Source organism: Dromiciops gliroides, chromosome 4 (genome assembly GCF_019393635.1).
Source record: "Dromiciops gliroides isolate mDroGli1 chromosome 4, mDroGli1.pri, whole genome shotgun sequence".
Classification (NCBI taxonomy): domain Eukaryota; kingdom Metazoa; phylum Chordata; class Mammalia; order Microbiotheria; family Microbiotheriidae; genus Dromiciops; species Dromiciops gliroides.
The window spans coordinates 187,792,452-187,818,788 of NC_057864.1; the positions used below are offsets into that span (position 1 = coordinate 187,792,452).

The 26,337-nt window shown below is 41.3% G+C and overlaps 1 protein-coding gene and 1 pseudogene across 1 annotated transcript in view; both read right to left on the reverse strand.

Moving 5' to 3' along the window:
* The window catches only part of GNGT2 (G protein subunit gamma transducin 2), a 76,690-nt gene extending 61,360 nt beyond the window's left edge, over positions 1–15,330 (reverse strand). Inside the window, exon 1 of the mRNA XM_044001414.1 lies at positions 15,312–15,330. The gene's annotated coding sequence lies outside the window, so the exon portion shown is untranslated. The remainder of the gene's footprint in view (positions 1–15,311) is intronic.
* Positions 1–23,927, reverse strand: part of LOC122754823 — a 31,545-nt pseudogene extending 7,618 nt beyond the window's left edge.
* Positions 23,928–26,337: the final 2,410 nt, after the last annotated feature.

Below are 26,337 nucleotides of genomic sequence, written 5' to 3' on the forward strand. Positions count from 1 at the left end.
TTTATTCCACTGAACTGTTTCTACCTCCTCTTTGGAAAGTGGAGGCCCCCAGAGGGGAGAGATATATGACTCCATAGCAATCCTAAATGCTTTTCCTTTGCAGGGTATATCCAATGTAGCAATCCTATAAGTTGGAAAGATTGTATAGGTCTTCTCTGGAAGGCAGAAGCCTGCTACTGAGAGATACACAATTTTTTTTGTTTTTGCTGACTGCTTGAAAAAAAAAATCTGTCCAATATTTGGTATCTTGCTAACCTGAGTGCTTGCATAGCAACTGTAGGCCCTTTCTCTTTTTCTTTTTTGTGATGACTTAGAAATGTGTCAAATTCTGATAGTCCCTGAGGAAAGAACAGAAGAAGGGAAGGCATGAAACCAAATAGATCATTGAGAATAACTGGGAAACCTCCAAGATTGAATTTGGCCTGTGTCAGTCCAGAGCTTCAGTAGTGAGCCACATAGTGTGGCATTCAATGGTACAGTATTCTGTAGTTCACCCTGTCTTCACATTGTTTCCTTTTTACACCTCAATCCTCCATTTTACAGAGAAGGGAAATCTCAAAGACAGATAGTGGCAGGACTTGAAGAGAACTTCTGGGGTTGTTTAGACAAGGGCTGCTCTCCAGTTGTTTTGAGCATGTTATGTGCGTGAGCTGACTGTTTAACCCAACAAAATTCCCTGTGGCATCTTTCCCCGTCAGAGCCTGGAACCCTTCTCAAGGGCTGGGATCGTGCCTCTTTCCTTATGAAACTACACATTCTTGCTCACGCCCAGCTGTGTTACTTAACAGTAGGCAAGATCCTCAAATCTGCCACAAGGGAAGTCCTGTAATGAGGCCCAGAGGAAAAAACTTGCTGATTCACGGGGGAACCAAGGACAGGTGGAGGACACATGATTGTGGGCGTGGAGATTCTGGCTCAGCAGGCTGAGTCACCTCTCGACAGACAGCAAGCCCCAAACCTCCTCTCCCTTTCAGATGGGCTGTATGAGACCCAGGCTTTGGCACCTGACTCACAGAAGGCACACCAGGGGCCGGAGGCCAACTGCTCTTTCACCTCCAATGCTGTTCCTCTCATTCCAGGCTGATTATACAGCTTGGCTCGCTGTGCCTTGGTATTCCCTGATGGGGTTTTTCCGGTTTTCCCTTTAATCTGCCTCTACCCCTGGCCACACTTAACACTGATCTGGCCGTGTAAACACCCACACTTTTGCAGCCCTGCTACCCACTTGGCATGATGACACAGCCTTGTTATGATACACTGTAGCATTGTTGTGACTGTTAATGACTGAAGAAATTATACACCTGGGCCCACTTTGAAGAAAAAAAAATCGCTGACTTCATTTTTGCAAGGAAATCAAAGCTCTTAGCAAACTCGATTCCGAAATTGGCCTTCCTTGGGCACCATCAAGGAAGCTAAGAAGGGCCAATTGGTCATTAAAAATCTTTCTTACCGCTAACCTAAATTCCTTACGATCCAAAATAGTGAATTCACAGTTGAGGGTCTAATACCCCATTTCGAAAGGAGCTCTTTCCCCACAGATTTCTTTGAGGGAAAAGACTGCTTTGTCCAGCCCAACCCCCCTCTGCACCCTCCTCCGTTCCCTAGGACCCAGAACAGTGGTTTTTTGGCTGAGAGTGCATTCAGGGCAATAAACCAACCAGCCTCCAGACACATGATCCAACGACAAGCTGGCAAAAGTCATTACACCTTCTTATTAAGAATGAAGGCAGGGGCAGCCAGGTGGCACAGTGGATAAAGCATCAGCCCTGGATTCAGGAGGACCTGAGTTCATAATCCAGTCTCAGATACTTGATACTTACTAGCTGTGTGACCTTGGGCAAGTCACTTAACCCTCATTGCCTCACCTCCCCCCCTCCCCCCAATGAAGGCCAAAGCTATTGGGGGAAAATAAATATGTTTATGTAAAACCATAACTAAGGCAAAGGTAGTTTGGCAGCACAATTATAGGATACATATTATTTAATAATAAAAATAATCCATCCAGGCACTGTGCTAAACATATCATATCACATATAATTATATTTTATATTATATATATAAGGTCAAAGAAACTTTAGGGGCAGAGTCGGGACAAAAATCCAGGTCTACTGATTCCCAGCCCAAAACGCTTTCTTTCTAAATTTCACCAGGCTTTCATTTGTGAAAGATGACTGTGTTGATCTTATTATTTGCTTAGGCAGCTAGGTGGCAAAGTGGATAGGAGCGCTAGGGAGAGAGCGCTGAGCCTGGAGTCAGAAAAACTAGTTCAAATCCAGCCTCAGACACTCACTAAACTGTGTGACCCTGGGCAAGTCACTTAACTGCTGCCTGCCTCACTTTCCTCAATTGTAAAACAGAGATAATAGCACTTACCTCATAGGGTTGTTGTGAGGATCCCCCCCCCAAAAATTGTAAAGTGCTTATTTAACAGGGTGTCTGGAATATATTAGGCATTATATAAACGCCCATTCCCTTCCTACACCTGTTCAGCCAGCTCCCTCTCTAGAGATAACCTCATCTACTAAGGCAGATATCCATTTCCTGGGCTGATGGATGTAATTTAGGCTGGGGGCTTCAAAGGGGTTCAGGGAACAGCTGTATCTGCCCTCCCTCTAATCTCCACATAAGCCAAGACCAGAGAGCCCTGGGCTAGGAAGCATAAAAAATCCTTAACACAAATCCTGGCACTGCTATGGAATAATGTGATCTTTAAAAAAAAAAATCCCTTCACCTTCCTGGCCTCAGATTTATAATCTGGAAAATGGAGAAAGTTGTCCTTGCATTTTTGACTATGAGATAATAGATGGAAAAGTTTTTTGCTTTTTTTTCCCCTTAATTTAAAAAAGAGTCAAGGGGGGCAGCTAGGTGGCACAGTGGATAAAGCACCGGCCCTGGATTCAGGAGGACTTGAGTTCAAATCCGGCCTCACACCCTTGACACTTAATAGCTGTGTGACCCTGAGCAAGTCACTTAACCTTCATTGCCTGGCCAAAAAACAACACCCCCCCCCCCCACACACACACACATGCAAAAAAAGAATCAAGAAAGGATTAATCAAATGCAAGGCCCTGTCCTTGACCCTCTTCTCTTCTCTATACTTTCCCTGGCAAGCCCAATCATTTCCAAGGCTTCAGCTATGCAGATCACTCCCAAATCGGTATCTAATTGTTGAATGGAAAGAAAGTGGACTTGGTGAACAACTCCACCCACATTGTGTTGTATTCCTGCTAAGTACAACACCACTTGCTCCAAACTAGATTGTCTTGTCATCTACAACAGTCCCTCCTCCCAACTTCTCTATTTCTGTTGCTGATACCACCATTCTCCCAATTATTTGGATTGGAAACCTCAGAATCACGAGTTCACAGCCTTCGGAATTGGAAGGGACACGCATGACTCTCCCTCCCTCTCCCTTCTCTTCCCATTATCATTCCTGTTCTAACCTTAATACAACTCTTACCTAACCTATTGCAATAGTCTTCTAATGGATTCCAGGTTCCAGTTTCCCATTACGTTCCTCCCACAATGTAAAAATCTTCAGTGGCTCCCAATTGTTTACTAAATGAAGCTGAAACTCCTGAGTTTAATAACCATAGCCTACACATCTGGTCCCAACTTGTCTGTCCTGCCTTGTATTCCAGGGAAACTCCCTGTCATACACACAAGCTAAATAAGTCATTTGGGAGTCTGGAACGAGGCTTCAAAATTCTAAGCTCCCCACCCCTCATGCAATTCCAGTCATGAGAGGCTTACAGTTTTAACTTTCAGCTTGATTTTTCAAAATAACTAAATAATACTTTTGTGTTGTAGATTACTGGATTTCCCAACATTAAAAAAAAAATGCCTTAGGGGCAGCTAGGTGGCACAGTGTATAGAGCACCGGCCCTGGATTCAGGAGGACCTGAGTTCAAATCCGACCTCAGACACTTAACAATTACTAGCTGTGTGACCCTAGGCAAGTCACTTAACCCCAATTGCCTCATCAAAAAAAAAAATGCCTTTATAAACTTCCACTGAAGCCCATTCTCTCATGTTTCAGCATGACATGGTAGCGACCCTGGTTTCTTCAAGGATATGCTGAAGGTACACAAGCTCTGGTAGATTCTACCAAATCCAAAAGGCTTCAAAAGGGCAGTCCTCATGATATAATATGCCTATGGTCACTAAGTTCTGAAACACAAAGTTGGCAGGTAATGGGTTGGGTTTGGGGTTTTGTTGGGGGTTTTTTGGTCACAACAACTCATCAGGACCATTTACTAAGGTGTGGAGAGAGCACCCACAGTGATAAGAAAATTTTTGAAGAGCTGCTGTAAGCATTTATTAAAAGCAATATTCAATTTTTTAAAAAAGCAAACCATACATATAGATATTTGCAGATTCATATACAATCATCTTGTTCTCTTCTACTATGAAAATGCTCATTGCTTTTCTTTTAGTGTTTTAAAAATAAAACATGCTGGGGCAGCTAGGTGGTGCTGTGGATAGAGCACCAGCCCTGGAGTCAGCAGTACCTGAGTTCAAATCCGGCCTCAGACACTTGACACTTATTAGCTGTGTGACCCTGGGCAAGTCACTTAACCCCAATTGCCCCACCAAAAAAGTAATTAATTAATTTAAAAAAGAATAAAACATACTTTAAAACAATGGGGGCGGGGTTAGATTAAAGAATCCCTACACTTCCAAAAAAAATTTCTGAAGTGTCCCTTGTGGCATCTTCCTGAGTGGTGCATTCGCTGTGACTGCTCACCCCATAGTCTCAGCTTCCCCTTCAGCTTTGCTCCATGGTCTAACCAAATGGGATTTTGGAACCTTCTCTGAATGGGTTCTGAGCTATTCAGAGTGTGACTTATTTGATTTTCCTCATATTATTGTTCCTTAAGCCTAGAATACCACCCATTAGCTGTCAGTTGAAATTCTACCTATTCTTCCAGGCTTAGTTCCAACAAAAGTTTACTTCATGATGCCTTCTCTCCTTCCTCTGAGCTCTCATAGTAATTTTTTTAAATACCTTTAGGGCACTTATTATATTCCATTTGCATTACAAATATCTGTGTTTTTCTCTTATCTCACCCTACAAGACTGGGACCTCCTTGAAGGCAGAGGCTGCATCTTATTTATACTTCCCCTCTTTGCAAAATAATTGTTAGGGAAATATTTGCTGAGCTAAAAGCAAATACAACCAGATAAACACCAGCCTAAACCACCCAAATGTTGCCACCTAATTCATTTGCACTTGATAAACCACTAGCTGACCTGAAAGGAAGGCCATCAAACCTTTTCTGGAAGATAATCAGAGAGAAACAGCTGCAGTGACTGGCTCTAATCAACCCACAATCCCAAAGGTCTAGGGAGAATCCCCTTCATCCAAGCTTATGCCCAACCAATTCTGGGCTCTGGGGTAAAATCTCCCCAGTGGAGAGAGTAAGATATTAAAATTCTCATCTTTAGTCTTAAGGAGCCAAAAGTTTCTAAAATATGGGAAAAGGGAATGTAATTAAAAAAAAACACCAAAGAACATTTAGTAGGCTTCATGTCTAGGGAAAAGCAGAATTTTTATATACCCACATAGCCACAAGTATGTGAAGTTGGAGGAGAAAGGAGAAGTCTGTATATCTTATACTTACAATTATCTAAGCTGATGTGGAGAGAGGAAATGGGGATCACGGTTTTGGTTTTTGTTTTTTATCATGAATAACTGATAGTTAATTTTAAAATGTGACATTTTCACTATGAATAAAACCAGAAGAAAAAGTTGTAGTTAAACAGAAGATCAGCTCCTTGAAAAGTGACAAACAAAGGTAACAAGAAACATCATTTCATGGAGTATTTGGCCATATCACATTACAAGTTCTTACAATTAAACTGAATAGTTCAGAAATAGTCAATAATTAGTCAAAAAAAATTATTAAGCACCTACCATGTACTGGACAAAGTGACAAGAAATGAAAACTTCTGGTTATTGACACCAGAGTCATCTCAGGATCAGTTGTCTTTGTGCAGTTAGATTATCATTTGGTTTAAGGTCTAAATCAATACTAAATTAGAAGAAAGGGATAAAGAGGTGTGTGTGGAGGTTTATGGGGGTGGGGGGAGAGAACCACTGCATACAATTACCATAGATTCAACTCAACCTCTATATGCCGTGATGATTTTGAAGAAATGGCTCATTGCTATTAAAGAATTTAAATGGATACAAGAGAGTTGTCTTAAAAAGAGTTTAAAAGGAGTAGGTCTATCAAAGCACACTTGATACTTGCACAGATTCAATTACAAAACACCCCTTAAAAAACAAAAAGAACAACTTAAATAGCTGCAGGAATATTCAATGTTCATGGCTGGACCATGCCAATATAATAAAAATGACAATACTACTAAATATAATTTACAGATTTAATGCTATACCAACTAAATTATGAAAGGGATACTTCTTAGAGCTACATAAAATAATAACAAAATTCCTTTGAAGGAACATGAGATCTAGAGTATCAAGGGAAATAATAAATAAAGGAATGAAGGAGGAATAGCAGACTTCAAGCTATATTATAGGGTATCAATAATCAAAGCCACTTGGTGCTGGTTAAAAAATAGAAAAGTAGATCAGTAGAACAGACTAGACAAGGAATTACATGAAATCAAAAAGCTTTTGCACAAAGTAGCACATCTAGTATAAAAAAGAAAAGGCTTGGGGCAGCTAGGTGGCGCAGTGGATAAAGCACTGGCCCTGGATTCAGGAGTACCTGAATTCAAATCCAGCCTCAGACACTTGACACTTACTAGCTGTGTAACCCTGGGCAAGTCACTTAACCCCCATAGCCCCACCAAAAAAAACGACCCCCCCCCCCAAAAAAGGAAAGAAAATGCTTTGTTTTTGTATTCAAGAGATATAGACAACTAACTGAAATATGTAAGACCAAAAGCCATTCCTCAATAGGTAAGTGGTCAAAGGATGTGAACAAACAGTTCTCAAAAGAATTCCAAACAATTAAGTTTTATGAAAGAACATTCCAAATTACTAATAATAGGAGAAATGCAAATTGAAATAACCCTAAAGTTTCACCTCACACATGCAGCAAATTGGCAAAGATGATTGAAAATAGGGATACTCAATTTTAGAGAGGTGTGGACAGACAGACACACTGGTGTAACATTGGAGCTGTGAATTTGTATAACCATTCTGGACAGCAATTTGTAATTATGTGAATAAAGTGGTTAAAATGTACATACCCTTTGACCAAGAGAACAGCTAGGCACATAACCCAAGGAGGACACTCACAAAAAGAAAGACTCTACATATACCAAAATATTTATAGTAACACTTGTAGAAGCAAAGTAGATACCCATCAACTGGAGAATGACTAAACAAATTGTGACAAATGAAGGGAATGGAATATAACAGTGCTATAAGAAATGACAACTCCAATGAATATGGAGAAGCATGGGAAGACTTAAATGATGAATTAATGTAAAGTGAAGTAGGCAGATCCAAGAAAACAATATAGACCACAAACACAACAATGTAAATGCAAATATCTAGAAAACAATTAAAGATTAATGTTGTGAAATTATAAAAAACAATCTTGTCTCCCAAAAAGAAATATGAGAAGACGCATCTCCCTGCTCCTCTGCAGAGGTGGGGAACATTGTGTAGATCACTGCATATAACTATTTTCAATGTAATTGACTGGTCTTGCTGAGTATTTTTCCTCTTCTCCCTTTTGCTCTTTAAAAAAAATTCTTTGTCATAAAGGATAGCTCTCTGGATAGGAGGGAGAGAGAAAGATACCTGGGAAAATTTGGGAGACATAAAAAACAAAAGATAGCAATAAAAATCTATTGTTTAGATGGGGGGAAAAAAGTAAAATTGAAAGGAAAAAAAGAAAGCCTCAAAGAGCTCAAGAAGCACTCTACCCTGTAAACCCTTACCTCCTTGTTAAGCAGAGAGAAATGGCAACAAAGGACAGCCTCAGTTTAGAGCAAAAGCTCATTTACAAAACAGGATGAGAAATTTTAAATAGAATGGCCTTGAAAAAGCAGTTGAAGGGAAAACACACCTGCAGAGAACTTAGTTGTGAAAAGTAACTAAGGGCGGCTAGGTGGCACAGTGGATAAAGCACCGGCCCTGGATTCAGGAGTACCTGAATTCAAATCTGGCCTCAGACACTTGACACTTACTAGCTGTGTGACCCTAGGCAAGTCACTTAACCCCTATTGCCCCGCAAAAAACAAAATAACTAAACCAGAATCTTCCAAAATCAGTTTAAGGCAAAAATGGAAGGAAGGAAGCAAACAGGCATAGAATGGAATAGATCTGATGTGGGTTTTTTTTTTTGTGGGACAATGAGGGTTAAGTGACTTGCCCAGGGTCACACAGTTAGTAAGTGTCAAGTGTCTGAGGCCGGATTTGAACTCAGGTCCTCCTGAATCCAGGACCGGTGCTTTATTCACTGCACCACCTAACTGCCCCCTTCTGATGTTATTTTGATAGTGATATATTCTCATTAGCAATGGTAGTAGAATGACCACATTTGGACTCTCCAAAGGCACTGAAGAAGATGAAGTTAAAATGAGTGACTGGATGTGGCTAAATATATCCAAAAGAAATCCTATGCTAAAATTTTTCCTTAAGAGACATAAAAGATAATAGATAGAAGGTATGAGGAAGGGAGGAAAGGGGGGAGGGAGGAAGGGAGGGAGGGAGGGAGGGAGGGAAAGGAAGAGAGAGAGAGGGAGAGAGAGAAATGAGCAACTATTAACCCATAATGCCTACTTTCTCATTTTTTTGAAAAGGATCTTTGCATGCACTATGGGTATTCTTTTTTTTTGTCATAAAAGTATTATTTTCTAGTTACATGTAGAGATAGTTTTCAACATTTGGGGTTTTTTCATAAAAGTATTTTATTATTTTCCAATTACATGTAGAGATAGTTTTCAACATTTTCTAAAGATTGGAATGATGCCACCTGCTGGAGACTTACTGTAGAAAAGCTCCGCCATGAGGTGAAGGTCTCTGAGGGCAAGACCATGCATCTTTTCTTTGGTGTCAGGAAGTGACGTTTGCTTGTGGGAGGAAGAAGGGGGAGGCTGGCGCTCTGACTCGCTCTTTCGTGTGGACTCTGGCAGAGAGCGGAGCTAGGAATGCTCTCTTCCTTTAATAGATAGATGAATCTAGGCCTTTCTCTTTCTCTTCACCAAATTCTTATTCTCCTCAATAAATGCTTAAAAGTCTAACTCTTGTTAAAGCTTATAATTTATTGGTGAGCACTCATTAGATATTTTAGACAGACTAGCTAGAATTTTAGCCCCTTACAATTTGTTTTTATAAGATTTCTAGTTTCAAAATTTTCTCCCTCCCTCCTCTCCAAGACAGCAAACAATCTGATAAGGGTTATAGATGTACAATAAAATTAAACATATTTCTGCATTAGTCATGCTGTGAAAGAAGAATCAGAGCAAAAAGGAAAAACCTCAAAAAAGAAAAACAAAAAAATAGAAATAGTATGGTTCAGTCTGCATCTAGATTCCATAGTTCTTTTTTTTCTGGATTTGGAGAGCATTTTCCATCATGAGTCCTTTGGAACTATCTTAGACCACTGTATTGCTGAGAAGAGTCAAGTCTGTCACAGTTGATCAACACACAATGCTGTTGATACTATGTACAATGTTCTCCTGGTTCTGCTCATCTCACTTAGCATTAGTTCATGTAAGTCCTTTCAGGTTTCTCTGAAATTCACCTGCTCATCGTTTCTTACAGCACAATAGTATTCCATTACATTCATATACCACAACTTGTTCAGCCATTCCCCAATTGATGGGCATCCCCTCAATTTCCAATTCCTTGCTACCACAAAAAGAGCAGCTATAAATATTTTTATACATGTGGGTCCTTTTCCCTTTTTTATGATCTCTTTGGGTCAAAGGGTATGCACAGCTTTATAGCCCTTTGGCCATAGTTCCAAATTGCTCTCCAGAATGGTTGGATCAGTTCACAGCTCCACCAACAATGCATTAGTGTTCCAATTTTTCCACAGCTTCTCCAACATTTATTATTTTCCTAAGGATATTCTTGATTAAAGCATAAGAAGTGAATGGACAAGATTTGGTTGGTTTTCTATACCATGATACCATACCTTTATAGTCACACAAATGAATAAGTGTTGAAAAAAGAAAACCTTACTATGTGAAAATTCTACAGAATTAATCACAAAATAACATTTGGCCCTGAAAAACTCAGCCTTAAAGACTTTTCTAAATTAAGGTATCACTTAGGTACACGTCAAGGTTAAATGAAACCTAAGACCATAACTTTGTTGAATAATCTACTGAGCACTGATATTAAGCCAGAGATAATGTAGGCAAACCTAACATCTAAGTTGCTTACTGCTGTCACAAAGAATGCTTTACGTGTATCCTGAATAGAAGGATGCCCCACGGATGGGTTTCTAGATATTCTTGTTCCAGGATATCATTGAGTTATCACATCAAGCCTTGGGACTTCACAGGGCTCTCTCAACGAGACCCACAATCATTCAAAAGCCTGGATTTCCATATTAGAAAATCAAAATGACTAAAAAGCTAATGTGACCCTTAGGAAGCATACTTGGGTCGATTCAGTTACTTTTCAATAAAATTGAAAAAACCTTGGATTTGCAATCAGAGGAAGTGGTCTCAAATGCTGCCCCTGACACTAGCTGTGCAACCTTGGCTAAGTTACAACCTCTATGCCTCTAAGTATCTTCTACAAGATGAGGGGAGTGGATCAGACTAGATGATCTTTGAGGGCTCTTCTAACTCATGATCCTATGATAGATTGGATAAGCACTGCAACTGGAAAATGAGTCAGGCCCAGATGAGAAGAGGGAATCAGGCATCTAGGAGGTAATATGATGTTTTCAAGGAACCCAAACTTTTCATGAAAAAAAAAAACATCTTGTAGGCAACAGTTTTCTCCCACTTTGTGACTGTCACTAGAAATCCTGTAATTTCAGAAGAATGAAAATTGTAGGTCACCTAAAGGACTTGCATGGAGGATATAAGTTCGCTGTAAAGCATCAGCAGAATGAGTTACTTGAAACAAGGAATGTTAAACCAGAGGTGGGAGGGAGAGTTGGGGATAACATATGGACAACCCAAGTGCTTCACTGCTAACCACAAAATACTAAAAGGACAAGAAGAGTATCAGGTAGATTTTCTTTGGAGGATTTATTGGACGACTGGACAAAAATGGTGGGTGAGAAGGCATGGAAGGATTTGTGATTTACACTAGTTGAAGGAGTTTCCATACACAAGTTTATAGATTCATTAAATTATCAAAGAATTCTAAAGTTATTTCCCTTTTGGCTTGGGAATTCATTGGCAGGTGGAGAGGGGATGTAAAGAAGTAGTAGATGTACCATGTGTGTTCAGTCATTTTTTTAGTCATGTCCAACTCTTCATGACTCCATTTGGGGTTTTCTTGGCAAAAATACTGGAATGGTTTGCCATTTCCTTCTCCAGTTCCAGAGGAAACTGAGGCAAACAGGGTTTGGTGACTTCACCAGGGTCACACAGCTAATAGGTATGTGAGGCTGGATTTAAATTCAGGAAGATGAGTCTTCCTGACTTCAGGTTCAGCCTTTTATCTACTACACCACCACACAGCTGACCCATGATTTACCATACTAGCTGTTCAACACATCATTTATTAGGCAACTATGGGAGCCATGTTGTGTAATGGAAAGAACACTGGGTCTCTGCTACTTATTAATTGTGGCATTAAACAAATCACAACAAATGTCTCTAGGCTTCAGTTTCAACTGCAAAATGATCAGATTTCTAATCATCAGAAGCTTGGTCAATCAGTGACGAATTTTTTTCAACCACAGAAACTCATGAAGATCATTTACTGAAGCATAGAATGATCAGTACCTGCACAGCTATTAAATTACAGATTCTAGAAATATGTGCTTTTCCCCAAACAACCTTCTGGTATAGTTAATACAAGTCCAAGGGTAATCTTGGACCCAGACATTTCCTGCCCTCTAACACAGACTAAATCTGATCTTGAAAGCCTACCCAAAAGATGAATATATCTCTTTAGCTCATTAAACCATTTTGCCCCCAATATAATTGTGTTTAAGTTCCCACAAATGCCAGTAGTGAGGTCAGTAAGACAACATCTATTAAGTACTTGCTATGTGCCAGGGACACAAAGAAAGGCAAAAGTAGTCCCTATACTCAAGAAGCTCACATTCTAGCTGGGGAGGCTACACATAAATTAACTAGATTTTTGCGTGTTCAATTGTTTCAGAGTCATGTCCGATTCTTCATGACTCCATTTGGGGTTTTCTTTGCAAAGACACTAGAGTGGTTTGCCATGTCCCTCTTCACTTTTGCCTCTTGGAATCCATGACTTGCTTCAAGCCTCAGCTTGAATGCCACCTCCTTTAGGAGGTCTTTCTCAGTCTCAGCCTTTCCCACCTATTAATGCCTTTTCTTCTACAGCAGTTATCTACTTTGCATGTCTCTTGTATATATTTGTACAATTGTGTGTTGTCTCTTTATTTTACAGTTATCCACTATGCCATCTAGCTGCCCCTAGAATGACTACAGGGAAGTAATTTATAGGAAGACTGAAAGGATTGGAAGTATCAGACTATGAAAAGCTTTAAATGACAGAGACCAAGATCTGGCAACTAAATGTATATGTAGGTTGAGTGGGAGTGAAGAGTCAAGGATGCCACTGAGGTTGTCGACCTAGGCAACTAGGAGAATGGTAGCAGTGCCACCCTTGGCAGTAGTAGTTCAGAAGAAGGGTGGGTTTGGCTGGTGTGAGAAAATGGGTAATTGTCTCCTCTCAATGAGGATATAACACTCAATCATACTCCTCCCGACCTGTTTTTAGGACAAAGGGCTCAGATCCCCTCTTCTTGCTCTGGCTAACAAAATCACATGGTTCAAGGAGCCCTGAGTTTGGTCTCAATGAGGTCCGCTCCTGAGTTGTGTCCATATAAAGAATTGATTAGGGATGGGAATACTGCATTCTGATTAGCTAGCTTTTGCTTGCAGATTGTAACCCTTGAGTAATTAGACCAATGATGAAAAAGGGGAGGGTCTAGGGCAGGTGCTTTATCCACTGTGCCACCTAGCTGCGCCCCCCTCAACTGTCTTTTTTTTTTCTCTCTCTCTTTCTTGTGTGTTCGGGGCCAGCTCTGTTGGTGGGCATCAACTGTCTTTTGAACAAGTTGTAAAACTCCTTGGACAAGGCAACTTACAGTCTAAGTGACTTCGGGCAGGTCATTTAATGTCCCTGGGCCTCAATTTCTTTGGTTGTAAAATGAAGGTGTGGGGGCCGAAGTCTCTTCATCCTATGAAGATCCTATGAAATCCACTAATTCTTTGGCAATGTGGGAACTGATCTTATTCTAGGCTTGGCCTTTAAAAGGGATAACAGACATCTATCTCCCTCAACATAATACTGGGAGGTATGATTTGTTTTTTTAGAGAGGGTCAGAACTTGAAAGATCTCCCAAAACTTGATAGTTGTGTAAACATGAGTACAGGAGCCTTGGATGGATGTCTACTTTGCCAGTGACAAACTGCTCTGTAACTCCAATCCCCATTTGTTAAATGGGAGTGAGTTAAGTTCTCTCTACCAGCCACACTTCCTCAAGATGGAAAGCCAAAAAGCTATTTACAGTATTTTCTCATTAATTTTTTCAGGTATTTTAATACTGAATTTGGCCAAAAACCAAATAAAATCAGCATTTTCATATACATGGTAGAACAGAAAAAGTTTCACATTAATCTTAATTAGATGTACATTACTTTATACACTTGGATAGACTGGTTCATTCACTAGTAGTGTGAGCTTCAGTGACACAGTCAAGCGAGCAGTCAAACCAGGCACTGGACCCAGGTCCCTGGATCCACATTAGACTATTCTCTGTGAAATGAGAAAATTATCCAGGCAGCATGGAACAGTTGATAAACTCACTGACTCTGCAATCAGAAGACTTGCTACTACTTGTAAAGTCACAACTTCTCTGGGTGGTAGGTAGGACCTGGGCCTTTGTCAGGAGCAGCTAGATGGCACAGTGGATAGACCACTGACCCCTGGAGTCAAGAAGACCCAAGTTCAAATTTCACCTCAGACACTTACTAGCTATGTGACCCTGGTTAAGTCACTTAACCCCAATTGCCTTAAACATCCTGGGCCATTTCCAGTCGTCCTGATATATATCTTGCCACTGGCTTTCATGGCTCTGGAGGGGAGGGTGAGGTTGGTGACCTTGAACAGCCCTCACTTAAATCCAATTCAGTGCAAGTCATGACATCAGGCCAATGTCATGGTCCTCTTAGAGAAGAAGGACAAACAACAAAAACAAGGGACCTCATCTCTAAAAATGAAGAGGCTTGGATTAGAGGTCTCTTTTTCACTTCTAAACATGGGATCCTTTAATCCCATACCTGGAAGGTCGTGTGGGAACACTGCAAACATCGCTGGAAGACTAAGTACCCCTCCACAAAAGTATCACGATTGACTGCAGGTGACTCCCTACCACCAACCTAGCCACATACAGAGACAAAAAAGAGAGAGCCATAAACGTAATCCGGGGAGACACATTTGACGACAAAGCCTAGGAACCCAGCAGCAAACCCCGACAAATATTTAGCCTGAAGTGGGGAGAGAGAACTGAAAGTGTCGAAGGAGTTGCGAGCACACACACGCAAGAGGTTCTCCTTGCCCAACAACAGTTTCCATGGCCACTCCTACTTCCCCCTACCCACACACAGCCATCCCCGCCCAACCTCCCAGTTTGTTTTGTGGACCGGGAGGCATGACCCAGATGCCAGAGTTGAACCAGCATAGCTCAGACTTTAGAGACACCACGATCTCCCTCTGCTTCCTTTAACCCCACGGGAGGAAAGTGGGGGTGGGGGCTTCCACGTCCATACCCCGCCCCAAGCTATCCCCACCCAACTTCCTGGTTAGTTTTGTGGACAGGAGGCGCGGAACCGGAGCCCGGAGTTGAGCGGGTATAGCGAAGGGTGTAGCGCGCGCGCGCGCGCGCACACACACACACACACACACACACACACACACACACACACACACACACACACACACACACACACACACACACACACGCGCGCGCTCTGAGCACCGCCCGCCCCTTGACTCCCCCCGAGGCCAGCTAGTGGTCCCTACTCTCAGGGGTCGTTATTTTGCTCAACTGCGTGCATTACCCTCCTAGATGTGGGTCGGCACCAGCAACCCCATCCCCACCCCACCCCCTCCTCTCGCTCCGGGGGGGGCCTTTAAATTTCTGGACCTTAGTTTCCTCCTATGGGCTAGATGATCTCCAGGAGCTAAATCTCTAAATCCTCTTCCTTTCTCGGCCATCAACAACAGTCCATCTGGCCTTCTCCCCGCCTCCACTTTCCCCAGAAGCCAGAAGAAACGAGCCATTGGGGGCGGGGGGGGGGTGTTAAGAGCGCCGAATCTGAAGGACCTGGGTTTAAAGCCCAACTGTATTCATTACAACCCCCCCCCCCTTCCTCAGTTGTCTCTTCTTTAAAATGAAGTCATTGACTAAGATGGAGTCTGGACTTCAATTCAAAACAACAAATATTAAGCACCCACACTGCGCTAGGTGCAGCGGGGAGGGGGTACAAAAAGCAAAAAAAAGTTCCAGGCCTGAGGGAACTTTCATTTTATTGGAGGACAGGATAGGAATTCCAACATATACACAAATAAATATAATATAAGTAGTTCTTATCTGGGAACTACTGGTACCTGAAAAGACCACTTAAAGTGAATTCAGTTAAAACTGGGGAACTAATCTTTCAAAGTAAATGCTGAAAATATGGTTCCATTGAGGATTTCAGCTTGAATAGTGTTGGCTGAGTAAAAAGCAAGTCCCCCCCCCCCCAGGTGATAAAATGCCCAGATACTTGAAAAATAATCAATCAATGCATTTGATTAAGTGGGAAGTGGAGTGACATTGACTGGAAGTGTTCAGATTGGCTGAGGAAAGTTAGTCATGCCCTGTTTCTCATCTATAAATAGGAAGGCCAGCTTAGAAGCCAAGTTATCTGAGCATCTGGCAGAAATTCCAGCAGGAGGTTGTGAATGACTGGTTCCCAGTGAAGACACTACCGACAGAAATCTAAAATCCCTAGGATCCTTTGAAGTTTAAAGGGTCCTCTACCAGCCAAATCAAGGGGGGGAGGGAGAAGGGAGGTTAAAGTCTATGGCCAAAGTGCTCCCCTTCCCTCACCACCCTCCAGTCACTCCTCAGGGGATTTGGCTGGAATTCTTGTTTGCCTGTGTTCAATGGAACATGAATCAGAAAACTGGCTAAAGACTGAAATAATTTAGGGATGTATTTTGTCAGTTGATTGTCAATAAACATTTATTAAGCACCTACTATGTGCCAGGAATTGTGCTAAGTGCCAAGAATACAAAAAGAGGCAAAATACAGTCTGCCCTCAAGGAGCTGACAGTCTAATAGGGGAGACCACGAGAAAACATACAAACAAGCTATATTACAGGATAAATGGGAAATAGTTAAAAGAGGGAAGGCAATAGGATTAGGAGAGGTTAGGAAAGGATTCCTGTAGAGGATGGATTTTAGTTGAGACTTAAAGAAAGCCAGGGATACTAGTAGGTAGAGATGAAGAGAGAATTCCAGACATGGAAGGCAGCTTGGGGGAAAAAAAAAAAAAGAAAAAAACTGGAGCCAAGAGAGATGGAGTATCTTGTTCATAGAACAGCAAGTAGGTCAGGGTCATTGGAAAGACAAAAATATGGTATAAAGGCTGGAAACGTAGGAGAGGGATAGGTTATGAAGGGTGGACATGAGCCTGGATACTAACTAGTGTTAAGCTGAGAGAGATGTTCGAGTAGGGGCTAACTTCACAAGGGGCAAAATTCATTAGTGAATATTTACATATTATGTGAACTTTTACTTCCCTACCTAACCTTAGAGAGTGGGAGTTCCACTGGTAGTCAAGACCTGGACCCAAGTCCCACTTCTGAAACACAGTGAGATGTCATGTAAGTTGTCAGTGCCCCAGGTAACTCTCTTAATAAGACTGTTGGACATTTGCTGATCTATACTGAGAGACGGAATCTTCTTAATGGGAGATTATACTAAGGGAAGTACAGGTCTGATTGGCAAAGATAACAAAAGTGGTGACAGTTGCGTTAATGGGAACTGATGGTAGCCTAACCATGCTGGATTTCAAAAAAAAATTTTTAATCCTCTTTTAGATGTACATTTATTGTTAAGTAGTGTGAGAATATTACTATTACAGAGTCCCCCTGCTATGTGAGCATGTGACCCCCCTCAACTAATCAGCTAGAAGCAGTGTGTAAGGCAGTTAGTTTGGTCAGTTGGTTTTGGGAGTGGTGGTTGGAACCTCGTATGGGGTTGGCAGCTCTGATTTCTCCTCGAGGGTAGGTTATGTTTTCCTATTCTTTCAGAGACACTTTTTCTTTCTTTGTTAACCTCTAATACATTTTAATAAATGTTTAATACCTAAACTGTGAAACTGTTGTCCTAGTTAGCGTTCCCCAAAAGGGGACAGGTAGGGTAACCACACACATTTAGTTTTACCCATCACAGTAGTAAAATGAAGTTTGAACAGTACAGTCTGTGGTGACTATTTTTCAAAGTCCCATATGGGACATTTACCCCAAAGAAGTCAAAAGTCTAATATATGTTAAAATATTCACAACAGTACTTTTTTGTTTTTGTTTTTGTGGGGCAATGAGGGTTAAGTCACACAGGGTCACACAGCTAGTAAGTGTCAAGTGTCTGAGGCCGGATTTGAACTCAGGTCCTCCTGAATCTAGGGCCAGTGCTTTATCCACTGCTCCACCTAGCTGCCCTCCACAACAGTAATTTTTGTGATATCAAAGAACTTGAAATAAGGGTGAGTATCCAAGGATTGGGACATGGCTGAATTGTCAGATAATAAGAAACAATAGCTATGAAGAATTCAGAGGACAGATTTGTATGAACTAACATAGATTGAAAAAATCAGAACAAAGAGAATGATATTCATAATCGATGACTGCAATGTTAAGCAAAAGAGCAATAAACAAATTGTTAAACATGTGAGTAAGAGAGAAATCAATTAAGGTCCCAGCAAAGAGATAATGAAATGTGCTTTCTTCCTTTAAGCAAAGGCATAGAAAGAATATTGCATATATCACCAGAATTTCTGTATTGTATGTTTTTGTTAATTTTTTCCTTTGATCCATGGGATAGTAGTCATGCTAAAATAACTATTATGTAAAAACAAAAGGCAGCAATAAAAATTTTTTTTTTTAAATCAATACCCCAGGAAATAAATCATCAGTCTGTACCAGTACAAAATGCAACCTGGCAACTTTGGGAACTCAATAATAAATAAGAGAACATTCTATATGTGGTAATTTGATGAGGAGCAACTTTTATCTATAGAATGCTGTAGCTGTAGATGTAGATAGCATCTGAGCAATCTTAAATATAAGGATTGAGTTAGGTGGCACAGTGGGTAGCACACTGGGCTTGAAATCAGGAGGATCTGAGTTCAATCTGGCCCATAGACACTAGCTGCGTGACCCTGGGCAAGTCACTTAATCCTGATTGCCTCCAAAAACAAAATAAAATGGATATAAGGATGCTTTGACAGGCATGATATGGGCTCTGAGTACCTTCCTTGTCCCTGTCCCCAACTGGTTTCTCATGCCCTTGAGACTATAGTGAGGGATAGACCAAGGCAAGCATATAATGTGACCCTTACATTTGTCCCCCTAGGGTTGAGAAGGGCTTTCTCAATTTCCTTCAAAGGTTTACTCTGCCTGAATTTTTTTCCCTTTAAAAAAAATGGATAACTTGGTTTTATGTCACCTTCATTTTCAAATATATCCCTCACCACCCCCTACCCAGTAGGAGCCATAGTTCTCAGAGCCCTGTCATGTGGGCTTCTTAGGGTTCTGGACAGGAAGACTAGGCTAACTTTTCTTCCTTCCTTCCTTCCTTCCTTCCTTCCTTCCTTCCTTCCTTCCTTCCTTCCTTCCTTCCTTCCTTCCTTCCTTCCTTCCTTCCTTCCTTCCTTCCTTCCTTCCTTCCTTTCTTTCTTTGGCAGGGCAATGAGTGTTAAGTGATTTGCCCAGGGTCACACAGCTAGTAAGTGTCAAGTGTCTGAGGCTGAATTTGAACTCAGGTCCTCCTGAATCCAGAGCCAGTACTTTATTCACTGTGCCACCTAGCTGCCCTCTAGTTGCCCCCTGCTAGGCTAATTTTTCCTTCAAAGTTATTGCAATCATGCCCAGGCTAAGGTTCTAGGACCTATGTAGGTTCAAGCATAAAAGAGACCAATGCCCCTCAGACCTGGTGGATGTCTCACTGCCATTTGAGCCATTACAGCATGCTAACTATATCCTGATGATCAGAAGCTTTTTTTTTTTTTTTTGAGATGAAGGTGGCATATCTACCTGAACCAAAGCTCTGTCCTTGTTGAAGACCCTCTTCCTGCTATAACTAAATAAACTTCCTTTTGTTAACTCTCAGATGATCTAAGAGTTTCTCATTTCATTCCAGTCTCAAACCTGAACTCCAGACTGACCTGATTAGAGAGAGAAACAGTTCAGCAAAATTAATCAATACATCAACTGGATCTGACAATATATAAAACTCTCCATGAACTTTTTGTAGTCATAAGTTCTAATGATATGGTAGTATTCCATTAAATTACATGCCACACTTTGTTTAGCCATTCCCTAATCTAATGGGTATCTCCTTTGTTTCTAGTTCTTTACTACCACAAAAGTGCTGCTATGAATATTTGGGTGTATATGAGGCCTTTATTGCTATCTCTTACCTTCCTGGGGCATATGATTAGGAAAGAACTTTCTGGGTTAAAGGGATGGAACATTTTAGTAACTTTCTTAGCACTAATTCCAAATTACTTTCCATAATGGTTAGACCAACTCACAGCTCTGTCAATGTATTCATGTGTCTGATTCTCCTCAATCATACCTATCTTTTGTTGCCTTTGGCAATTTGCTAGATATGAGATGAAAACTCAGTTTTGATGTGCAATTCTTATTAGTTATTTGGATTAGTCTTTCATATGCTTTTTAATAGTTTACAATTCTTTTTTTGAGAATTATTAGGCTAAGGCTCTAGGAATTGTGCAGATACACTCTGACTCCTTAGCCACTTGGGAAAATCTCTTGCTCCTATGCAGTATTTGTGTTACTTATCTATATATTTTTGGTATCAGACCCTTATTAGAGATACCTGATACGATTATTCTCCCCAGTAAACAGCTTCCCTTCTCATCATAGTTGCAATGATTTTATTACTGCAAAGGCCTTTCAATTTCATGTAATTGAAAATATTTTTTGTGATTCCCTGTATTCCTTTTTTGTTTTTTTGTGGGTTTTTTTGGTAAGGCAATTGGGGTTAAGTGACTTGCCCAGGGTCACACAGCTAGTAAGTGTGTAAAGTCTCTGAGGCCGGATTTGAACTCAGGTCCTCCTGAATCCAGGGCCATTGCTCTATCCACTGTGCCACCTAGCTGCCCCTGTATTCCTTTTTTGGATAAATTTCTCCTCTAGCATAGCTGTGAAAATTATTTAGTTCTCTTCTAATTTTTAAAACACTTCAAACTTTATATTAATCCAAAATTTAAAGACAAAATTTTCAAAGCTACAGGAGCAACCAAATGAGTGAAGAGTGTAAAAAAGTTCATTTAGCCTTTTATTTCTTTTTTTTTTTTTAAGTGAGGCAATTAGGGTTAAGTGACTTGCCCAGAGTCACATAGCTAGTTAAGTATTAAGTGTCTGAGGCCAGATTTGAACTCAGGTACTCCTGACTCCATGGCCAGTGCTCTATCCACTGCGCCATCTAGCTGCCCCTTAGCCTTTTATTTCTATAGCAGCTGACATCCATCCTAGAATTCAGAACAGAACCTATTTTTCACTTGAGTTATTTATTGCTGTGGGACTGTAGAACTTATAAACAGGTGTGAAGCTAGCTCTTCCTCAAGAGTTCATCAGATGCTCTAAGGATGATGAAATTGTTTGTCCTTCAAAGTATGATATAGTAAGGGCCACAAAAGCTATCAGTTGAGAGGTCATCCAGTAAAGGTCTGAGAAAGAAGAAAATAGTGGCGGTAGTAGTAGTAGTAAGAGGAGGAGGAGGAGGAGGAGGAGGGAGGAGTATCCCTGTTCTGGGATACTGAGGCAGCTATTTGTCAACCTGATAACAACAGATAAGCCTGCTGCCTTCCAGGGGAATGTATCTCAGATATAACATGGAACCTCTTAAAGCTAAAAATGAATGACAAATATCCACTTTTGGGGAGGGGGGGTAGGCAATGGCATTAAGTGACTTGCCCAGAGGGGGCAGCTAGGTGGCGCAGTGGATAAAGCACCAGTCCTGGATTCAGGAGGACCTAAGTTCATATCCGGCCTCAGACTCTTGACACTTTCTTTCTTTCTTTTTATTTATTTATTTTTTTTTTGCGGGGCAATGGGGGTTAAGTGACTTGCCCAGGGTTACACAGCTAGTTAGTGTCAAGTGTCTAAGGCCAGATTTGAACTTGGGTACTCCTGAATCCAAGGCCAGGGCTTAATCCACTTCGCCACCTAGCTGACCCCCTACTTGACACTAGCTATGTGACCCTGGGCAAGTCACTTAACTCCAATTGCCTCACACACACCACCCCCCCAGGTGACTTGTCTACGGTCACACAGTTAATAAGTATCTGAGGCTGCATTTGAACTCAGGTCCTCCTGACTCCAGAGCTAGTGCTCTTTCTACCACACCACCTAGCTGCTCCAACTATCTACTTTTGATGATTCAAGTAGGTATTGCCAAAGATTATGAAATCTTTCTCAAGAAACTAAAGACCACAAGGGCATGGCCACTGCATATTGGAGGCAAGGTAAACAGAAGAGAAAGATAGATTTGTGAAATGAACAACTGGCTCAGAATGGGATTTGGACTTTTGGACCATGGCTTAAAATATAAGAATGAGAGGTCTGTGGCCAGAAAATGTGTTTTCTTCTAGTCTTTCGAGTCCAGTAGAAAGGGCTTTAGCCTAAAAAGAAGGGGGAAGGAGAAGATTGCTTACATTTAGAGTCACTACAAAGAAGGAAGAAAAACAGTTTAGGTACCCAGGTATCTACAAGGAAAAGTCCACAAGAAAGGGAGCCAGAAGGAAAATCCCTAACCTTAAAGGCCTATACATAACTACTCAAAGTTTAGGCATCAAGAAAAAGGAACTGGGGCAGCTAGGTGGCACAGCCTCAGCCTTGGATTCAGGAGGACCTGAGTTCAAATCTGGCCTCAGACACTTGATACTTACTAGCTGTGTGACCCTGGGCAAGTCACTTAACCCCAACTGCCTCAGGGGAAAAAAAAGGGAACTACAGGTTATAAAGCAAGGAAGAAAAATTGACCTCAGGTATCAATGATATTTGGTAGACTGAAACTCATGACTGGACTATTGTTTTAAATACCATATTCAAAAGAAGGCAACGTAGTTAAAAGGTGAAGAGTGGTGGAGCACTGTATATCAAGAAGGTATCTGAGGAAATCCAAGGAGCAGAGGAGAAGGCAAACATGGTAGATGGCTTTTGGGTGAAGCTCAAGAGAGAAACAGAAGTGATTTTGTTATTAAATATGCCACAGACCCTCAACAGATACAGGAAATAGATTTACCATCAGCTGTTCTGCTGAACATCATGCCTCCCCTGGGATAAGCTCTTCACCTGAAATGTCATCATCTTGGAGATCATTCCACTTTGATACTATAACCCATACTTCCTCAGCACCCTTGGTACCTCTCCCCTCTGACTAGAGGAATGGAAAGCAGAGAAATGAACTCTCAAGGCTTCCCTCTATAGAAGGCTCAGACTTCCATCTAACTTCATTAACTATAAGCTAGTCTGCTCAGTTTCAACTCCTCTAACATCATGCCCCCAAACTGGGAAGCTTCTGACAGCCCTCATCCCCCTTTTAGCTTCCTTTTGTGTGTCATATTTCCCTATTAGATTGTAGCTCCTTGGGGGCAGGTACTATCTTTCTTTTTCTTTTTTTATATCCTCAGTGCTTAGCAGTGCCTGACACATAGTAGGTACTTAATACATGCTTATTAATTACTGATGAGATGAGAAGTTTGGGAAAAAAGATCATAAGCCTGATACAGAAGCATGAGATAGTATCTGTTGGAAATTTTGATTATCCAGACATTTGCTGGAGCTCAAAATCAGAGCAGCTAATAGTTCCTTCACTTGTCTTAATGATCATTTCTTCTTTTAAACAGTGGAAGAACCAACAAGAATAAATTCTATTCTGGTTCTGATTCTTTTTTTTTTTTTTTTTTTTTTAGTGAGGCAATTGGGGTTAAGTGACTTGCCCAGGGTCACACAGCTAGTAAGTGTTAAGTTTCTGAGGCCGGATTTGAACTCAGGTACTCCTGACTTCAGGGCCAGTGCTCTATCCACTGCGCCACCTAGCTGCCCCTGGTTCTGATTCTTACTAAGAGAGAAGAACTAGTTGCTGGGGTGGAAATAAATAATTGGAACCTTATCAAGATATGACCACTCCCTCCTAGATTTTGAGATAGAGGAAATACCAGAGGCCCCATGTGGAAGAAGCTGAAGCCAGGGAGGTACCTTTTGCTCCACCTTTAAGCCAGGAGACACCCAGTTCCTCTGAGGCAGGAGGCACTACATGTCAGTTCAGAACACTAAGGATGAGATGAGACTCCCTCACTACAATCCTTTTGGGGAAATCACCATCAGATCATCCCATTTTCCCTACCACTGCATCCTAAGGTTCTCTGGATTTTCTCATCGGACCTGCTGTTACTCTCTCCATACTCGCAGGCGCTTCCATCTGACAGGCTGATGCATCCGAAGCACCCCTGGGCTTCACCATCGGCTGAACTCTCCTATGTGTGTGTTGTTATTGTTGTTTAGTTTTCTTTTTCTTTTTCTTTTTTTTTAAATTTTTTTTTTTAGTGAGGCAATTGGGTTTAAGTGACTTGCCCAGGGTCATACAGCTAGTAAGTGTTAAGTATCTGAAGCCGGATTTGAACTCAGGTCCTCCTGACTCCAGGGCCGGTGCTCTATCCATGTTGTTTAGTTTTCAATCATGTCTGATTCTCCATGACCCACTTTGGGGTTTTCTTGGCAAAGATGCTGAGGGGGTGGTTTTGCCATCTCCTTCTCCAGCCCATTTTATAGATGAGGAAATGGAGGCAAACAGAATCAAGTGACTTGCCCAGCGTCACACAGCTAGTGTCTGAGGCCAGATTTGAACTCAGGAGGATGAGTTTTCCAGACTCCAGACCTGGCGCTCTTTCTACTGTGCCCTCAGCTGCCCTCTTCTCTGTGTAGTTTCCCTCAATTAGAGTGTGACCTCCTTGAGCCCAGGGACTGCCTTATTTTTTCTATTCATATCCCTAGCACCAGGCATAAGGAGAGCATGCAGTAAGTGCTTACTAAGCCCCTTTTCATTCATTCCAGAAAGACTCCAGGAAAGAGAAGAATGGGTAGGATCTCATCAACTAAAATGCTACCATAGAAAGTCAGTGAAGGAAGGACAAGAAATGCTCAAGAATGAAATCCTGGACAATAAGGGAAAAAATTACAACGAGGAAGAAAAATGGGATTTATCTGAAGAGACCTATGTGGATATGCAGGGAGCTCACTAACCAATGCTGACTTTACAAAGAAATGTATAGGGCAGCTAGGTGGTGCAGTGGATAAAGCACTGGCCCTAGATTCAGGAGGACCTGAGTTCAAATCCGGCCTCAGACACTTGACACTTACTAACTGTGTGACCCTGGGCAAGTCATTTAACCTTCATTGGCCGGCAAACAAACAAATGTATAGAAGATGGAAAGAAGGCCAGGTAACAAACACAGAATGAATGTCAGAAGTACAAAGGCTTAGAATGAACTGTTGAAGGAATCTAGGGACAACAAAAAGGGTAAGGGTGTGTGTGTGTGTGTGTGTGTGACAGAGATACAGAAAGAGAGAGAGAGAGAGAGATTAGGAGAAAAGGAAAGATCAAAGAAAGGGGAGGATTTTTGCTCGGGAGTAAGAGAACAATGATATAATGGACACCAGAGAGAAGGGAAAGCTTCTTAGATCATATTTTGCTTCTGTTCCCTGCTAAGGAGAATGACTTTTGTCCAGGAAACGAATGGACAAAAATGGCTATCAGGGAGCAGGTACACAAGATCGGTAAAGTGCCTTCCTGAATTCAATGAATTGAGGTTAGCTGGTGCCCAGATGAATTACATGCTCCAGTACTGAAAAAGAGATGTGACTGTGATCTACTGTGAGTATTATCTGAAAGACTGTGGGAAGTGGGAGAAGTACCAGGTAAGGGCAAATATCCCAATTCTCAAAAAAATGGAAGAGAACAGAGTCTGAAAACACTAGGTTGTTGAGCTTGCTTTGATTCCCTAGAACATTTTTATAACAGGCTAATTTTAAAGAGATGGTTGCTGAACAACTAGGAAGGGAAATGGGGATGAGGAAGAGCCAGCAAGACTTCACAAAAAGAACAGAAATTATTATACTAATCTTATTTCATTTTTAAAAACAGCATTATCAAATGGCTGGATGAGAGAAATACTGTAGACATAGTTTACCTAGATTTTTTTTTTTTTTTTTGCGGGGCAATTGGGTTTAAGTGACTTGCCCAGGGTCACACAGCTAGTAAGTGTTAAGTGTCTGAGGCCAAATTTGAACTCAGGTACTCCTGAATCCAGGGCCAGTGCTCTATCCACTGTGCCACCTAGCTGCCCCCGTTTACTTAGATTTTTTTTTTCTTCTTTTTTTTTGGTTTTGGTTTTGGGTTTTTTTTTTTTTTTTAGGGAGGCAATTGGGGTTAAGTGACTTGCCCAGGGTCACACAGCTAGTAAGTGTTAAGTGTCTGAGGCTGGATTTGAACTCAGGTACTCCTGAATCCAGGGCCGGTGCTCTATCCACTGCACCACCTAGCTGCCCCAGTTTACTTAGATTTTTAGTAAAGATTCTGATAAATTACATCATTGGGAAGATGGAGAGAAGTAGACAGGATGATAATAAAACAGATTCAGAACTGGTTGGATGGCTAAACTCAAAAAGTAGATAACCTGGGTTGAATGTCACCATAGCAGCAGGTCTTCATTGGACTGCACTGAAGGATCTATGTTTAGCCTTGTGCTGTTTGGAATTTTTATCAAAGACTTGGAAAAGGACATTAATACTTGTGCACAAAAACTCAGTTACAAATTCAAGTTGGGGGCAGCTAGATGGCGCAGTGGATAGAGCACCAGCCCTGGAGTCAGGAG